Consider the following 19406-nt stretch of genomic DNA (forward strand, 5'->3'; position numbering starts at 1 on the left):
CCTCTTTTTCTAAACACAGGCTGGAGATGTGGAGAGGAAAAGTGAAATTATGCTGCAATTTTGAAAGTCATCCACTGAAGATAAACTCTCCCTACAAAGGAATTACTCATCTCACTCCATCATGGTACCTTGGGGTCTATCAGTATTCAAATTTATTAAGCAATGACATGCAGAACACATGGGATAAAGGGCCCGCTTCATCACCCCATTCCCCAAGCTGGTTTTTTTTTTTCTTTTTTGCTAAGTCATGAGAAGTCCAGCAAGTTAAAAATCAAAACAAAAAGTAGCAAGTGTTTGTGTGTGTGAGTGCACACACACACACACACACACAGATGGAAAAAATCCTTCGTGGAAGTTACTATGAGGCGGGCGGCTTCAGAAAGGAAAAACACAATCTCTGACTAATAAGAAGGAGACTCCAAATTGCTCTTGGCAACAATCTCTCAACCCCAGATTCCCCTCCCTCTATTCATCTCTGAGGTTCCCAGCCAAAGGAAAATAAACTGAACAGCTCTCTCCCTGGCCCAACCTGTAGGGCTGCACGGCTGAGCAAGAACTGAGCAAACAAACATCCCCATGCAATTATACACCTGTGTAATTGCTGTAAACACGGGCCAGCCGGGTGCTGGCCGCTCTTATCAACTGATAATCTCAATATTAGGAGAAAAATGCCTTTATTCTGGCACCACGACATTAAAACAAAATGCAATATGATCTGTGACCTCAAATCCAGGAGATCTGTTTGTTTTTCATTTTAAGGAAGAAGAAAGAAGAAGGAAAAACTGTCCTCCCCCTAAGAATTGGTGTCAGTTCTGGAGAAGGAAGGCCCCAGAGCATCACTCAGGTGGGCTTAGTTTCAAGGCAAGATTTATCAGTTCACCCTTCCTCCCAAAAGCGATAGTTAATTTTAGAGGTAGTTATCTTTCACCTATTATACCACTCAGGATGGAAGGAGAGTGAACAGGCCAAATGTTCCAGAATATTTATGGCTGCTCTGTCTCAAAGATCCATTTGACACCTTTTTATTAGGACAGATATGTCAGGTCAGCTAAAACGCAGACAGACAGGAGCATGAGGAAATGGCATTGTAAGTGGAGATATAAGCGGATGGAGCGTGATCTTCTCAGTTGAGCCCTGAAGTGCCCTAACCAGCCAGTGTGAGCTGCTCTGAGAACTACGGACAGCCAAGAGACCTGGGTTCTACTATTGGCTTTGCTACCAAGTCCTGTGACCATGGACAAGCTTCCCCAGGAGTAGGACGAGGGGCCTGGAGCTGCAGCTCCAGCCCTGTGAGTCAGGGAAGGACCATCGCCTCCACCGAGAAAGGTGGCTGACGCATCAGGAGAGTGATGCACTGGGGCAGTCCCCCACCCAGCTCGCACTGCTCCAGAGAGGGGTCAGTCCTCTTGGAAGCTGCCGGGGGCTCCTGTCATCTCCAGCTTGGACTTGCCAAAATTAAAGGCTCCTCTCAGAAGCCACAATCATAAATCAATAATCTGAACAGCGCGGCCTCAAACAGCTTCACAGGAATGTGTGCACTCCACAGCGCCCCCTTGAGCCAGGGACAAGTCCTCGTGACTGCAGCACCGGGACAACTCGGCATTCTAACTTCCCACCCCTCGTGTTCACCCAGGCCTCCTGCTGCTTCTCCTTCTTCATGGCAATGCTTCTGCAGCACCTTCCCACGTATTGTCTCATTTCACTCACTCAAACCCATTGCCCGGTGCACTACTACTAATAGTCTTCCCATTGACAGAGGCCAGGGACCAAGTCAGACTTCACTTACGGATGGATGCCTGCCCCTCAGCACGGTGCCTGGAAGCACACATTAGACAATACGATAATTGTTGAATAAATGATTGATTAAATGGATGGGAAGAAACTGAGGTTCAAAAAGGTTAATACTGTGTGTAACCCTTACATACTATTTTGTGTTATACTGTAATTATACTAGGGTGATTTCTGTCTCCCCAACTAAAGTCTAAGATTCTAGAAGATGTGTGGTATAATGGGTAGCTTTGATGACTGGCTCTGTCACTAACAAGCTGGGCAGCTTACTTAACCCCTTTGAGTCTCAGTTTCCTCATCTGCCAAGTGGGGCTAATGATCCATATCTGGCAGGTTATGCGGGTTAGAGGAGATAACGCAAGGTCTCTGAATGTGCCATCTCTTTCCTCACCGCCCCTCCCCTCTCTGGTTTATCTCCTAGCACTGACATGCTAGCATAGCCTCAAGTTTTGCACCCTGCATGCCTTTGTTCTTTTGGTCTGTCTCCTTCAAGGTGCTGCTCCAATGCCACCTCCTACGTGAAGCCTTTCTTGACCTCTCTGGCTACCCAAGTGCCTGTTCTCAGCTTCCAAAGTGGCTCTCCCAGCAGTCTGTCAAGGATGTCCTCTTGCCACCTAGGTTTTACTCATTCTGCTCAAGCCTCATCTCTCTGGGCTAGATGCCCCTTGGTGGTGGCTCAGGCCCAATCCTGTCTGCATCTCCCCACGGGGCTCAGAAGGCGCTGGGTAAGATCCAAATCTACCAGTTTCATGAAGTGCTGGAACCCAAGCTTCTGGCCTCAGGGCCCATAGGACATTGGTGACCCACGGTTCTGAGTAAGGAGCACTGGACTCCCCTGGCCCCCTGGGCCTCAGTCCCTCACCTGCAGGATGGAGATGATGAGGGCAGTGGTGGCTCCCCTTGCCTGGTCCTTAGTGCAATAGTTTGGGAGTTAAGGACACAAAACAAAGGCCTTGCCCAGAGAGAGACTGAGCACAGGTTGACCCAAGTCTACTGGGGAGGGTGGGTTTCTTTTCCCCTTCAGCCCAGGTTGGGCTGTAAGGGGAAAGGGTGGCAACCAGACTTCTGTCCTTCCTGGAGATCTACCCAGAGGAGGTCCCTGAACCCTTCTAATCCCTGGGGGGGCCAAACCCAGTGAGGCAGGGGGAGGGAGGAGCAGAGCTGAAACTTGAACCTGGCAGAGCCTGGGCCCTTCTCCCTCCTTCCCTTCCACAAAATCTTCCATCAGTCTGGAGAAAACTGCCTGATTGTTTCAACCACTTCCTTTCCATTTTCAAAATTCTGCATTTAGAGGGATGGTAAAGGGGTATGCCACCAGTCCGCCGAACCGCCAGAATGGGGCTGCCTTCCGGGCAGAGCTCAGGACCGGGGGCTTAAAAGAAAGAGGGCAGCCGCCCGGCTCCTGCCCATTCGCCCACAGCAGGGACAACAGAAGCCAGAAACTGGGACAACCGAACCGGACGCCCCTCGGAGCCCTCCCCAGGGGCTCGAAGAAAACTGTAGCCGGCCCTCGACGCTCCACGCGGGGCTGTGTGAGGGACTGCGAGCTCTTTCCAGAGTCCTTCCCAGGCCAGCCGCGCCGCCGCTGCGCCCGCCTGCAGGGCACCCGGCGCTCGGGAGGGTGACGCGGGCCCGGGCGCCTACGGGGGTGGGGGCGCTCGGAGCCCGTCCCTGCCCCACCCGCAGCGGGCCACCTTCGGAGGTCTGAGACCCCAGCCTGACTCCAGCCGGCCGGGGAGAGAGTTGTCCCCGCCCACCCACGCCCAGGATGGAGTGCACGGAAGGGTCCCCCACTCACCCAGCTCAGCGGGGACCCCGACGGGACCGCCTCTGGCTCGCCGAGCGATTTCTGCCAATCCCCCTTGCATTTCTGCCTCTGTCCAGACCTAGACTTCTGCCAGGAGTTGCCATGGCTTTTGTTTTCTCCCTAAGTTTTGCATCTGACCCAGGGGAGGACCAAGCTCTTTCGGGGTTAGCAATTTAACAATGTATATCCGCAACCAGCTTTCGGAGTGCCCCTCACACTCTTCGCCGTCCCCTCCTTGCCCCCACCCCAAAAGCCTGTCCGCGAGGGCCGCGCGCGCAAGGAGAAAGCGAGGAGAGTTGCTTTAGTCCGAGTTCCAGATTCTTCCTTGCCTTTCGCTGGGAGGTACGCGGCCGCGCGCCCCTCCATTAGCTCAGGGGCTCCGGCCCCGGTTTCCCCAGCACGCTCGGCTCCAGTCCGGCCGGCGTTTGAAACGTCTTGCAGACGCCGCCACTCACGCGGGGCGAGCGCCAGTCGGAGGCGCCACACCGGGCCAGAGGGTCCCCGTTGCGCCCGGCGGGAATGCCCGCAGCGCCCAGGGTGGAGGACGCAGTGGCCGGGCGCCCGGGGGTTCCTCCCCACCCCCTCTCTCCGCTGCCCCGCCGCCTGGGTCCCCCGAGCCCCGATCACACCCCGCCGGGGCCGAGGCCGCCGCAGACCCACCTGGCCGCCCCGGGGACGCCGCGCTCGTGCCCGGGCCGTGTCCTGAGCGCCGCCAGGGTCCCGGGCTGGCAATCCACGCGGCAGCGCTGCTCAGGGGAGCCTGCCGCAGCCGGCGGGAGGTTGTCATTGATTCGTGCTGGGCGAGTTAAGCCATTCCAGGAGTGGTTTTGAGAAAGCGCTCCCACCCCTCCCTCCAACCAGAAGTATTTGGCAGGCAGCCCCTTTCGTCCACCTGTACTGTTAAGCGCGGGACAGGGACGAATTTCACCAGTCGCGCTTTCTGCCTCACTTTCTAACACGCGAATCAAGCCTTTTCGTAAAGGTAAAGCCGAAATGAAAGTACCGGTGGTGGAGGATTCCCTCCCCGCCCCCCCAGCCTTTTCTCCTGGGTCTCTCCATTTGTTTATTTTTTTTCTCTCTAATATTTCACAAAATGCCTTACCACTTATCTCAAATCAGGGGCGGCTTTTTATTGTTTTATTCAATTCTGCGTGTCTTTTATTTTCAGAGGTAATTTTACTTCCATTTGCCTGCAACCTGAGCCCAATAAAATTACTAGAATGATATGTTTCCTCCTTAAAGGGTCGTGAGTAACTTAACCAAATCAAACACTGCACAGCAAGCATCTGAGCAGCGAATAGAGAGGGAAGTGCAGGAAGGAAGTACAGAACTACAGCTCCCTCCACCCCATCGGCGCCCAGGGGCCGGGCCCAGGTGGAGCCGTGAGGCCCGCGGTGGGGGCACCCACGGACACTCCTCCCCCACAACAAACACACATATCATACAGGCTCTCCTTTGCTTTGTCTCCCTTCTAAGACTGACTCAGAAATGCCAACCGGAGATCCAACAGTCCACATTTGGTGTGGGCCAGCCACCAATCACAGAGAGGTGTGGCCGGGCACCCTCTCCCAAGCTGTTCCTTAAAACCACACACCGCGCCCTTTTTGAGAACTGCCAGCTGGGAGGCTCCAGCCGCTGTGGGCCCTCTTTCCCCTGGAATTGTCCTTCACCTGGGGGAAACTGTCATTAACTTCTTGGGACCCAGGTTGACTGTTCTCAGAAATGAAGGAGGAGCCAGGAAGAGTCCTTCCTCCTGGGTGACTAGCTGCCCCGTGTGCCCCCGAGGACTCAGCACAAAGCAAAAGAGACCAACAAGAAACCTGGCACTCTGTAGCCTCTGCCACTCTTCCAGGGGCAGACTGTGAGCCTGAAAGCACCCCAAAGCCAAAGGCAAATCCCAAAAGTCCATGAGTCTAGGAAGGTCAGGAACCCCAGGAAGATGGTTCATCCAAAATATCTCCTCCAACAGGTGCCCCCTGCCTGAAATCCCAGTGCACGTGATTCATTCCTTCGTGGGGCACGCCCTGCAGAGGGCCTGGGCCAGGCAGGCAACAAGGCTTCAGGAAGGCAGGAAGGGTCTCTGTGGTTCTAACACTGTAAATACCCAAGGGCCTGGGCAGGAGACTCCACAAGAGGCTGGAATGAGTCTGTCAGACCCTCCTTGCTGTTGTGGGAGGACCATGGATGGCAGCATGAGGGGACAGAGAGGCTTGGAGCCAGAGAGCGGTGGGGTGAGGTGGGGTGGGGTGGGGAGGGGGTGCCAAATCAGGGAATCAGGCACTGAGGGTCATAAGGGGAGGCCCTTACTTAATCAGGACAGGTGGACCATTTCCAAGATTGGATGACTCCCTAGTGTTTTATCAAAAACCACGTACACCCGGAACACCCAAGCTGAAGAATGAAAAGCCAAATCCCTTTGTCCACAAAGTCACTAATTACATATCCAATCAAGCGTCACTCCACACTCCACCCCCAGACCCGGTAGGCAAAGGTGTCAACATAGGACCTGGATGGAAGCAGGATCAATCCAGAAGTGTTTGTGCACCCTGGAAGGGTTTGCCTCAGTGGGGTGGAGGCAGGGTGGGGAGGGAGCAGTGGGGTGCCGCCCTTGAAGCCTCTCCTCTTGTGTGGAGATAAGGCACAAGAGGCTGACAGCATGGAGCAGAGTACATACAGTACTTTGTGGGGTCCGTTAAGGAACAGGCTGCTAATTCTGCAGAGCAGACAGAAGCCAAGAGCAGTGATGAAGACAGGGTTCCTGGGAGAGGGCTCCGGGAGGGAGGTGGGCTAGGCAGGCCTGGAAGTTCGAGCTGCTGCCAGCAGGAGGGGCATGTCAGGTGGGCGCTGGGAAGGCTGCGGGAGGGGGCGGCAGACCCAGTTTAGAGGGTTCTCCCAGTAGATAAAACATCAGGTTGGGGTCTATGGGTAGAAACAGTTTACGGGTGCAGCTTCCGGCTGAAAGGAGAGAGCGCAGGGCAGGGCCGGCTTTGGAGGGAGGGTGGATTAGAGCACCTCTTTCAAACCCAGCTGGAGCTGGATGTGGGCAGAGGGGATGGTGAGGGGGGAGATGCTGCGGGGAGGGGTGGGGGAGAGTTGGGGTGCCCAGCCCAGCCTGCTTCCAGGCGGCCCCTCCTAGTGGGGCTCCAGTTCCTGGACCTGAAGGAGTGTCTGAGTAGGCCAGTGGATGGTGCCAGGGCTGACGATATTGCAGCCAGGAGCCAGGGGGAGAGCTGGCCACCGTCCAGCCCACTGGCTGGGTCCGGCAGTGGACAGTGAATGTCATTCCTCCCTCCCCCTTAATCACTGTGTATGTGTGCCCTGTTGGGACACGCCCTTCGGAATGGCTCAGGGCAAAAAGTGGGAAGCCCTACCCCACTGCCCCTCCAGCCTCACCTCCCTGTTCTCAGCCCCTGTGCCAGCTGCCTCCTGGGAACAGGAATATGAAAGAGTCTTGGAGGGGTGGGGTGACAAGAGGGGGACCGGGGAGGCTCCCAAAGCCACCGACAGAAGGGGCTCTGGGAGGGCCAGACTTTAGATCTGTTACTATGTGTTTCCTTTCGGAATATGGTTCCTTCCTAGGCACTCTTTGGCCACCTCCCTCTTACTCACTCTCCTCCTCTCCCCCTCCTTCCCGCCTACCCCCCCTTCCTGGGTCAGGTCGGTCAGAGAACTTGGAAACAGGCTGGCTTACAGGCTCCTTGCCTTTCACATCTGCCTCCAAACCCACAGCTTGCTCTTGTTCCAGGGAGGATGAAAGCTCCTGCTTCAACCACTAAGTACGGCTCAGAAGGCTAAGCAGGAGCACAGTGAGCAAATCCGCACTGTCTTAACTCGACACTTTAGTGACACCTGGTCATCAGCTGTGACGGAGGCACACCGGAGGCTTCCGCATAGAGCGTGCACCGCTCCGTGCCTAGAGAGGTGGATCTGGATGTGAACTGTGTGATCCAGAAATAACAATAACTAATATCTACTGAGGGTCTCCTTCACTTAATCCTTGCAACCACACCATGAAGTAGGATCCTATTACTTGCCCCTTTTATTGATGAGGCAACTGGGGCTCAGAGAAGTCTTATAACTTGTGCAAGGTCACACGGCTTGATAAATTGTAAAACTGGACATCACCCCTGGTCTTTAGGATTCTGCTGCCCAGAGTCTGCCCCGGGGTTCAGCTCTGGCTCTTTGTCCAGGTCTTACAATTGGTTGCCTAGGTTGCTGCTTGCTTTGCCATGCATGCCTCAGTTTCTCTATCTGCTGAACAGGCAGGGTAATTACTCTTACTGAGCCGAGAGGATATTATTAGCGAGGAGGAAGCTGAGATGGAGGCCCGACTTTAGTAGAGCGCTGAGCAAGTCTTCCCTAGAGAATGCGCACAGCACTGCAGCACTGGGCAACGAGTGTCACTCAGGCTGGGAACTCAGAGTCACCCTTGCTGCCTCCCTCTCCTTCTCGCCCCACGTCCCGCCCCAGCCCATCTATTCATCTGCAAGACTATCTCCAAAATAGATCTCAAATCCGCCCTCTTCCCGCCACCTCCTCCTCTACTGCCCTTGGCTGAGCCACTATTCTCTCTCAGCTCGGCTGTACAGGGACCTCCTAACTGGTCCCTCTGCTCCCATTCCTGTCCTGTTCCTTCCACCCAGCGCCACACGGCTGCCCAAGTAATCTTAAAACGTGCATCTCATCGTGTCACGGGGCACTTAAAATGCCATCCAACCTGTTCACCATGGCCCATGAGGCACTGCGAAATCCCTGCTGCTCTCTCCAAACTCACCGCTACCTCCCACCCCCATCCTCCAGTGAGGCAGACGTGCCAAGCTCCTTGTCCTGCCGGTGGGGGACTTTGCACGTGTGGATTCCTTGGCCTGATGTGCTCTCCACCTATGTCGGGTTTTGCGGAAATGTTACCTCCTCAGAGAGTCCCTCCTTAACCACCACAGATAAATTAGGAACCCCCCTTATCTATTTCTGACCCTTGATCAAAGCGCTCAGGCAACTTGCATACTTTTAGCTACATGCTTATGTTGAATTATTATTATTATTTTGGAGAGGAAGATTGGCCCTGAGCTAACATCTGTTGCCAATCCTCCTCTTTTTGCTTGAGGAAGATTGGCCATGAGCTACCATCTGTGCCCATCTTCCTCTACTTTGTATGTGAGATGCCTGCCATAGCATGGCTTGATGTGTGGTGTATAGGTCTGCACCTGCGAACCCTCGGCTGCTGAAGTGGAGCACACAAACCTAACCACTATGCCACCGGGCTGGCCCCTGTGTTATTTCTGACTGTCCCACCCACTAGACTAGAGGCTGCTGTGGGCAGGGACCCCATGTGTCTCTTTCACTGTGGGTACCTGGTTCACAGTAGGCACCTGGCAAGGGAACAAAGGTTTGTAGAGAGAACCCTAGAACCAGGAGACAGGAGGACTGGATCTAGTCCGGGCTCTGCCACTGGTGGGGATGTGTGTGCCCTTTGGGGATGTCACATGCCCTCCTGGATCCTCATCTTCAGCTTCTGTAAATGGAGACAATGGATGAGATGATGACTAAGAGCCATTCCAGGTCCGATGCTCTGCAGTCAGGTTGTCCTTCATTCTCCGAGAACTTGCAGGTGCCAGTAAAGAAGAGAAGCCTGGCCATAAAGCACTTGAGATGGCTGTGAGTAGGGTTTGCTTCTGTTGTCGGTCCTGCTGATTTTTCAGACAAATCAGCTTGTGAGGACTGAGGCATTCCCACAGCTATGACCAACCACAGCCCCCACAGCATATGGTGCCACACAAGTGTAGCAACTGAGGCTTGCCCAGAGAAAGCAGGTACTACCCTGGAGAGAACCAGCACAAGACCAAGTGAGGGCTGATTTTATTTGGTGATTTCTACCTCAACAGCCATGTTCCCCCAGTGCACCAGGTCTGCAGCCATGCAGTGGAGGAGACCCACATACAAAATAGAGGAAGATTGGCCACAGATGTTAGCTCAGGGCAAATCTTCCTCAGCAAAAAAAAAAAAAAAAAAAGAGTATATATATATATGGATACACAATTTTTAAGAGAATGTTAATATATATGAAAAAAATACATGAAATTCTTCCATATTAGAGAAAATTTGTGAAACAGAGGAAGAAGGTCACCCATAATCTCCCCACACTAGATGGGCTAATATTTGTAGCATGACAGTGGCTTGAGGCAGTTAGTCTCTCTCTCTCTTTCTGCCTCACTGGTGTGAACAGGCTGCACTGCATTAACCACAGGCTTCTGCCATCCCACTTTGCATTTCTTAGGTGCTCAACAAGTGTTTAATTAAATTTTGAAGAAAATTAAGAGAAAATTCAACCAGTGGGAGCAAGAAGAAGGTGATATTTCAGGGGCATGGCAGCCTCTTCCATTGTGGCCCCAGCTTCCCATCAGATGACAGATGGAGACCCCCCGATTCTGGAGTCCGCTGCTCATACTGTTACTGCAGTGGACTCTACTGTAGTCACACAGCTCTGTCACTTTGATCCACAGACCAGATTTTATTGAAATGTATTAAAATGCCAATTTGAAATAACAATTCATCGCTGTTTAGCATGGAGCACAGAGAAGGAGCCACAAATTTGACTCTAAGCTTCAACAGCCATTTATATGGTCACAAAAGTCATCCAAATCTTTCCGTAGCCAATGCTACACGTTCCTGCCACTGTGTTTGAGGACATCCAGATGACATCTGTCATCCAGAACCCCCAGGCAGGGTGCCACACTCCTTGACCAAACTCTCCACTTCTTCACGCAGGCAGAGAAGCCGAGTCCTGTGGCCACCTGGCCTTTGGCTGCCCTGTCAGGTGGGAGCTAGAGGGTGAAGGCGAGGCCCGGTGGGGAGGCCCAGGTACTGGGAGCCTGCCTCCTACTTCTTAGGTGCACTGGGAGACCAGCCAGAGCTTGTCCGGACCTCGAGGCTCTGAGGGGAGGTGCTGGCTAAGCACAGGGGGCCGGAATTGTTCTGTCTGGGGAAGTAAAGGGGAAGTACCCCACCAGGCTGGGACGCAGGGAAGGGCTCCAAGCCTGGCTGGCTGCACAATAGGGTGAGTGAGCGGGTCCCAGCCCTCTGTTCACAGCCCGAGGGCCCTGGGGCTGCCAGCGCCTCGCCTTCCTCCCAGATTATATCGGGTGATGCAGTCAGGCACCTAAAGCAGGAGAAGGAAGGGTGCCAAGAGCTTCAGCTAAGCCTGGCTGGGGCTCTGGATGACTAGGCCTGCCACCACCAGAGCAGGCTGGAGCCCAGCGCAGGGGGGGCGGGCTTGGCCAGGATCTGGACAGCAGCGGGGCGGGGCGGGGCAGGGGGGGGCGCAGTGGAGGGAAAGGGAGTGGCACCACCAGCCTGGGAGGCAGCCTCCCTCCCTGCCTTCCTTCCTTTCCATCTCCCTCCCTCCCTTCCCTTCACAGGTGTGTACTGACCACCTTTCTGTGCCCCCCACGACTCCTTGGCTAGAAAGCGGTGAACGCATCGACATCTCTCTGTCCTCATGGAGCTGACCTAACGGGGGAAAGACAAGGAGCAGATGACCGTCTACCATGGAGTCAGGGGGTGGGGCCAAGGTCCTGTCCCTTGGCCCCTTCCTTAGGGGAACCACTTTGTCATCTCCCGCAGCCTCTCACCTCATTTGATCCCCACCCTGAGGGCCCGGGAGAGCGTGGCTTATAGCTCCCATGCAGAGTGAGGAATGGCGTGAAGGGTGGGGAGGCCACTTGGAGCAGTGGTGGAGCCGCTGCCGAGGCGCCCCGGCCGCCTGACTCCCTGCGCAGTGCTCCAAGCCCCGTCCCTCTTCCCCAGCACACTCAGCCAGGCTTGCCGGCAAAGCAAGGGGAGGATGTAACTCCAAGCTTCTAGACATACTTTTTTTTCTTTTAAAGGGAATATTTATACACAGAAAAAAAAATGAACTAAGAACCTCAACCTAGACAAACAACAAACTCAGCTAATATTAAATGACACACACAAGCCAGGACCCTATGGGTCTAGGCAGCCTGGGGAGCTGAGACCCAGGCCACGCTCACTGTAAACTCTGGCCTCGACCCAAGATCCCTTTGGTAAACATGGTGAAATTTGGCCTGTCCTTCCTGGGTCCCTGAAAATGTGTGGGGGGGCCCCATTACCCAACTAGTTTATGGGGACACTGGGCATAACAAATACTCCCCTGGTGCCCACTTGTCCCTTTGCTGGTGTGGGACCAGGAGGAGGAAGGGTGGGGACAGGGTCGGGGAAGATGAGGACAGGGCTGTGCGTGTGCGCGTGTAGGCAGGCATGTGTGGGTGTGCTGCGTGAGGAGCAGGGCGAGTAGAAGGACCAGCCACTGGGCTGGGTGGCCGATTGTTAGATGGGGAAGGGGTGTGCATCAGCAGTGTTTCTGTTGGATGAAGCAGCGAACAGGGCTCTGATGCCCTCCAGAAAAGTGTCTGCTCTAACTGAATCCAGTGTGCTCAGCAGACAGTGGCCTCACTCCTAGCCTCACTCCTGGTCAGCATGCCATTGCCAGAGGGTATGAGCATGGCCAGGACAGCCCACAGCCCTTCTCCAGGGCCAGACAAACCAGCCGGGCTGGAGGGTCAGCCCAGTGACCTTCATCATACTGTGAGGGTGGCAGGGATCCTTTCATTGAATCTGGTGTTTTCCAGAAGGCCAAGGTTAGCTGGTAGGAAGGACAGGGAACAGGGCAGAACTGGACGGCCTCTATGAAGATCAAAACAAGGGCCTTGGCCTCCTACGAGGACCACATCAAAGAAAAGACTCACTGTTAACCCCCAAGGACAGGAAAATAATCATAATTATAATAGCCACAAGCATGGTGCTAAGAGCTGTGCACGCATTCTTTCTTTTAATCCTCAACAAGAATCCTGTGAAGTCAGTACATTATTCCCCTTTTACAGAACGGCAGCTCAGAGCCAGGATTTGACCTCAAGTCCCACTGACCACCTCTAAAAATCACGTTTAATCCTGGGGAGCTGCATAAGGTAGTCCAGAATATTCTTGGACTTTGAATGGAGTAAGAGAACCCAGAGCGAGACAGAAGGTAAGACCTGTTCATCATAACAGGGGTGAAACAATAGACCAGGCCCTTGTTTGAGGTGGTAGGTGCTGTCTGGGATGTCCCAAAGCAGAGGCTAAATAGTCATCTGTCCAGCATAGTTAGCAGTTTCACCGAGCAGTGGGTTTTAGGACAAATGCAATTTTGAAATCCTTGATAAGAACTTTATGTTTCATTGAGGAAGAGAAAAGGTACGACAGCCTGGATTGTGTGCTGGATGGGGTGCAATGACTGAAGCACGGTGATGTTTCTTGAACATGGATTTCTGATCCTCTGCTAGAATCTCCTGGATTGATAGTCACAATGCAGATTCCTGGGCCCCACCGCAGGCCCAGTGAATCAGAACCTGAACCCCAGATCTCCATTTTCCCAGACTCCCTAGGGATGCATGCTGATGTGGCAGAAGCAGTGGGGATCCGTAATTGGCTGGTTCCGCCTTGCTGGTTAGTGGCCCCTGGTTGAGAGTCAGTGCTATGAAGAGCTACTGTCACTGACTTAGGTCCTTCAGGTATATGCTGTGGTAGGGGGCGGGGAGCAACAAGAGGTTTTCCAAATGCTGGATTGCATGTTAAGTATGTTCTCTACATCACCCATTTTCAATAGCTGCACAGAATGCGACCGGGGGGGACACACCATTACACACTTGACCACTTCCTACTCTTGACACTTGGGCCTTTTCCATTCTATGGATAATGTTAGGATGAACATCCTTATGCATATTTCCTCCAAATCTCAGATAACTGCCTTAGATTGGATTCTCAGAAGAAGGACGAAAGGGGTATGAACATTCCCATGGCTCCTAACATACGGTGCTAAATTGCATTTTCCCAAAAGGTTGCACATTTGGGCTGACACTTGCTGTGTTCAAGAGTGTCAATTTCACCACAGCACTACCAGCATTTCCACCTCTCATTCTGAAGATAAGGAAATTGAGGCTGGATCGTCAAAGTGACCTGTGACCTGTCTGAAGTTACACACTTGGTCAATGCCAGAGCCCAGACAAGAACCAGGGATTTCTTATTCCCGGGCCAGGACATTTTGCCTCTGCTCACTCCCCCGATCTCCAGCCTGGCAGGAGGGAAAAACCAAGCCTGGCACAGCATCTTCTCTCTGTCCCACTCTCCTGGCCAGCTCTGACTTCAGCTGTGCTAGGAGCTCACGTTTCAGTGCTTTTCATTGTTTCTCTGCCTCTAAAACTGGGGCCTCTCCTCTCTCTGCTTAAGCTCCACATCCTCTGTGAACCCTCTTGTAATCACCCAGAGGAGGTCACTACATACTTCAACTGTGGGTTAGAAGCAGATAAGTGGGTGGGGAAGCAGTGGGACAAAGGCAAGGTTACAGCCCAGGGGAGAGACAAAGGCCAGTCAGACTGGCCAGAGCACTGGGTGCCCCATGAGGAAAGATACAATGGGAAGGCGGTTGGGGCCCAGCTCGCCAGACTAAAGAGTCCCAATGCGGGGGCCTTGAGCACATGCGTAACCAGCCATCTGCTGATACTGGGACATGGGTTGTTTCTGCAAGAAAGCTGGGCTCTGGCTTCAGCAGGGGTTCTTAACAGGGTGTCTCAGTGGGCTTCTGAGGATCTTTAGACCCTCAGCTAAACCATATGTAAAATTGTATTAGTGTGGGGGCATGGTCCTTTTTCTGGGGAGACAGCCCATAGTGCTCATCAGATTTTCAAAAAAGTTTATGATGCTTCCAAAAGTCAAAAAAATAAGATTCAGAGAAAAGGTGGAAGTCAGCTAGACATAGAAACTGTTGTATGAGTTATATACGTTTTTTACCCATGGTAAGGAGAAAGGACATAATGAGGCAGGCAGAGAACAGAGAGATAGAAGCTGGATGATTGATAGATGATAAAGAGATAGAACAAATCTATACTTAGCAAACAGATACAGTAAAGAATCATTATTTATGCCACCTAAGTTTTTTTTTCTACCCACTGCGTCACAGGGAGCCGGCGGAGCTGGGAGGAGATGGTAAACCGGGTGCTGAGATGTTCAGAGTCACTGTCCCCCAAGGACAATCGATTGGAGGCAAAGATAAAGCCTTCGAGAAGTGATGAAGTTAGTGGGAAAACAGGATCTGGTTTCACAACTTTCCCAGAGCCACCTCTTGCGTAAGAGGGGACACCCTTGGAAATAATGACAGTGAGCCCTTCTCCAGCAGTTAGTGGGTGTCAGACACTGTGCTGAGCGCTTCCCAGGTATTATCTTGTTTACTGCTCAGCAGCCCTGGTGATGGGAGCGGCACTACACCTCCCATCTTACAAGGAAGGAAATGGAGACCCAGGGATGTGAAGTCACTCGCCCCAAAGCAAACAGCTGTTAAGTGGAAGAGTGGTGCGGGAAGCCAGGTGGCTGGGTCCTGGAGCCAGGGCCAGATACAGTCTTGGAGAGCAGTTGTGTCATGTTGTCAGTAATCAGCCCCATCTTGGTCTTCCACAAAAGGGCTAGACCCTGAATATATTAACCTTACTGTTCTCTTTGCCTTTAAAGGAATAGTTTAGTGTATATACTTGAAATTATCCAGGCTGATTATCTACACTTGTAAAAAAAAATAGTCATCGTAGTAGTAGTTATAGGAATACCTCACGTTTATTGAGCATCTAATATAAGTCCGACAATATACAAAAGGCTTTACAGCCATTTTAATTTCATCCTTACAACAAGCCTCCAAGGTGAGTATCAGCATATCCATTTTACAGATGGCATACTGACATCCAAGGAGGGTTAGATAATGTGCCTGAGCTCAGCTAGTAAGGTGGGGGGTGGGCAGGGCTGGACTGCACCCATACTCTTTCTGCCTCTCCGCCTCTTGTTGGGTAATGCAGGGTGCAGATGTGCAAAGGTTTGGCCTCTTTCTTGGGCCTGCCTGTTGGTTGGGGCATGGAAAAGGCCCAGGGAGCTCCCTGCTGTGGTCTAGAGAAAGAAAGGAAGGAAGGAAGGAAAGCAGAGAAGGAAGGAAGGAAACATGGATGTAACATGGTATGCATCATACAACACCAGAATGATGAATTATCCAAATCTAGAGCCACAATTTCAAAAGCCCTACAAAAAAGCTTTTGATAGCGCTGCAAATCAGTCCAACCTGAGTCACTCGCTCCAGGATACAATCAGAGATATGACCCATGCCTTTTTGGAATTTGGCTATAGTCTCTGAGGCCAAAGTTCGCTGCCTCATAAAATGTTCTTGTGAGGTTCAAGCAAAGGTGGGAGCAAGCTCCTTCCATTAAAATCAGTGGCCCTTTTGGCTCCTCCTCTCTCTTGGGTTTTGACCTTGATTCTGGAAACCTTAAGGCCTGGAGAGCATGAAATGTAGGAGGCAGGAGGGACAGCCAGTCCCAAGAATGGGGCTGGGAGGGTGGAAGTGGAGAGGGTCACAGCCATGGCTGAGGGTCATGGTTGGGAAAATCTGCAGGGGAGGACTGCGCAAGTCTTGCCAAAGCTGGACACAGAGTCTAAGAGGCCCTCGGGGCAGAGCACACAGCCAGTATTCCAAGTAAGCAAGCAGGAGTCAGGGCCAGGCACGATGCCAGACCTGTGGCCCTGTCACCTGGGCTCCTAACCAGCAGGCATGACCAGGGGTCAGGGGTCCATCTGAACAGCCAGGAGGTGAGTCGAGGCAGGAGGAAACAGTCTGGGTTGGAGCCCAGGCCCTGCCTTGGGTCAGAGGAACCTCTAGCAAAGGACGCAATGAGCCTTAGGGGTTCCCAGGCAAAGGAGATGCTCTCTGTGGGGTGGGGCAGGGCTCCAAACTCAGCCTGGGGTCTGTCCTCTGAGCTTGACCAGGGAGAGCGGGGCCCCCAGGAGACTGTGGCTAGTGACTGTGTCCCAGAAGCCAGGCCGACCCCACAGCCACCTTTCTTCCACATTGTCTCCAAAATCCACCCTGTTCCGTTCTCAGAGGGCTCCCTCTCCCAACTCTACAGTCCTGTTGGCTCTGGCATTTCCTTTCATTTCAGAAAATAAAACTTTGTGTTTCTTGGTCTTGAAAATAACATACATGTATTGAGGAAAACTTTATGTGTTGAGGATTCTATTATAAAGGCAGTTCTTTACCCTATTTTCCTCACCAGCCATTTTATGGTGGACGTTATCCGTGATGCACGTGGCCTGTCCCCCATTCCTGCACTTCCCGCCACCTCATTTCAAGTCTTCCTTGCAGGTGCCTCTGGTGCCTCTGGCTGGCATCTCTGTACTCAGAGGAAGCAAGACGCCCTCTGAGCCACGTTGTCACTGCTAAATGCTCAAGTCCTAATCTCTTCATGGGAATTGCTTAAGCAATCTGAAGAAGTTTGCCTAACAGAAAGCCTGAGAAACCCTCAGCGGACAGTGTCAGGCATCTGCCAGTGCTGCCTCCTGGAGCCATCAAACATGGAAAGAGCTGCTATGGAACTGAACTTTCATATCCTCTACCCTGTATCCTCATGTGCTCCATCTGGTCCCGTGTAGGTTTGAAACCAGAAAACCAAATACATTAGAACTGTGCATAAAACAAGAGCGAATGGGCCTCCAAGTGACACAGGCCCCAGGGAGTATTAGAGCATGTACTCTGTGACTTCTTTTGGTGAATCAAAATTGTTTTATTTTCCTCTCAGGTGCCTGGCAATGTCCCAGATAGAGGATGGAGCCAAATAAGTGAAGTTTCCTGTACCTCTAATATTCTTTACTATGTTGTATGGGCTTAATATCTTTGAAAATTTCAATTATTTCCTTCTTGATGCTGTACTGTTCATGCAGGGTGGTCATCTCAGTGGGGGGAGGCGGATGCTCCTAGGTTCCATGTTTTGCTCCTCTGCTGAGGCTGAGAACTACCGGTTTAGTGCAAACAGAGCTAGACTAGAAAAACCAGATTTTTAGATCTTTTTAATCGCAAATTGAGCTTGTGACTCTAACAGGTTGGAGATAGAAGTATACTCAGAGCGTCACAGCTGCAAGGCTGGTCAGAGCCCCTATAGATCCACACCCTCACTTTACCCCTAAGGAAATAGGGTGTGTTCAAGGTTACTAAAGAAGCGATTGCTAATCTGCAAATATCTCCTCCGCGGGAGACCTTATAAAATGATTAACAACGACATCCTGTGTAAGAAGGTACACATTTATAACCCCTCTTGTTCCAAAAGGATTTGAGCCAGCTCACAAATGCGCCTACAACGCAAGGTAAACATACACAAAGAATAAGGAAGAAAAACGAGGTACAGGAAAAGGAAGAGCGAAGACGGAGCCCAAGTGAAGATCAGTCCAAAATGCACACTGGCAAGACGTGTGTGCTAATCCACCATGGCCATAGATTTGGTACCAAGCTGCCTGGCAGACAAGGGCAGGGGGAATATGCCAGCCCCATGGGGCTCTGCTTTCTTATTCTCTAGCACTTGCCAATTTCCTCTCCAGGCATCAGTTTTCCAGTCTGTCAAATGGGCAAATCTTGCCTCATAGGATCTTTGTGAGGATCAAGTTAAGTGTTATATGTAAAAGAAACCACTCAAAAAATACAGTGCAGAAAAGGGCTTATCAATTTATTTTCTTGCTGTCTCTTTGGAAGGAATTAAACCTTACTCATTTCCCATTGGCTGATGTGGCCATCAGGTTTAAGCTGCTCTAGTTGGCCAAAGTTAATTCTAGATACATTCTTAAGAACACCAAGCACCGTCCAAACACTGGATGAGAAGCCTTGTAACATTTTCGAGCTCAAATTACACCAATTTCCACCATCGAAACTTTTTCCCTTTCCTTGCTTCGATGGGGAAAAATTAAGGTACTCAGGAGCAGCAGGAATGTGAAATTCTAACATAAAGTTTAAGTACCTCCTGGGAAATTTCTGTTTTCTGGTGCTGGAGTGATGGTGGATAATGGAGAGGAGAGAGCAGGGTTGGGGAAGGGGAGGGGGCCCTTCAGGGGCTTCTCCAGCTACAGTGTGGCAGGCCCCCACCTGTCACTCAGAGGGTTTCCCCAGCCTTGAGTGTTGGGGGTAGAGCACGGCATCTTCTGAACACAGGCCAGAATTTTAGCTGAAAGTTAACAAGTGGTTAGAAATGGGCATGAGGGGATTCCAAAGGGTAGAGGGGGGTGAAGGAGCCACAGAATCAGGGTGAGCAGAGATTTGGGGGCCTCAGCTGGCTTCCCCTGTGTGGCTTTTGCTGTACTCACTGAGAAGAGCTTTTCCATAAACAAGGGCATTAATAGCAAGAAGAATCATCTAAATACCATAATAATAGAATTATATAAATAACATATAGACAATATGCTTGGTTTGGGGTTGAACATGGGAAGGTCACTATGGGCAAGGAGTGTCCAACCTTCTCCTTGGGAAATCACTGGTCCCACAAGGCCGGTGCTGCCAGAGCCCGCTGACCTGGGGGGGGATGAATAAGCAGTGGGATGAACCAGACTCAGCTGGGAATGTGGTCAGATAAGAACCAGCCCTCCTGTCTGTAGGATTAATATCATTATCCGCGTTTTATAGATGAGGAAACTGAGACCTGGGCTGGTTAAATTACCTGTCAAAACATCAAAAAACTGGTTGTCCCAGCAGAAAGGCAGCTTGGATCACAGCTAGGAGCATGGACTCCAGAGCCAGACTCTGCATCCCGGCTCTGCCATCACTCACTGTGTAACTTTGGCAAGTTCTTTAGCCTCTCTCTGCCTCAGTCTCTTCATCTGTAAAAGTTATGGGGTAGATCATCTGAGCCAATATTTGCAGAGTGCCCAGAACAGCCCCTGACACATAAAAAGTGCCACCTAAGCAGGTTAAACA

General features: G+C 52.0%; 1 protein-coding gene across 12 annotated transcripts in view; it reads right to left on the reverse strand.

Annotated features, from left to right (window-relative positions):
* ZBTB7C (zinc finger and BTB domain containing 7C) overlaps positions 1-19406 on the reverse strand; it is a 348185-nt gene that overhangs the window by 96487 nt on the left and 232292 nt on the right. The window contains exon 1 of one of the 12 annotated variants that reach the window (XM_014727766.3): positions 4256-4597. The exons of 10 other annotated variants lie outside the window; for them this stretch is intronic. The gene's annotated coding sequence lies outside the window, so the exon portion shown is untranslated. Of the gene's footprint in view, positions 1-3586; positions 4155-4255; positions 4598-19406 lie in introns of those variants that run through there. One more of the 12 variants, XM_023647772.2, reaches the window with a different exon arrangement.

This window comes from Equus caballus, chromosome 8 (genome assembly GCF_041296265.1).
Source record: "Equus caballus isolate H_3958 breed thoroughbred chromosome 8, TB-T2T, whole genome shotgun sequence".
In the NCBI taxonomy this organism is placed as follows: domain Eukaryota; kingdom Metazoa; phylum Chordata; class Mammalia; order Perissodactyla; family Equidae; genus Equus; species Equus caballus.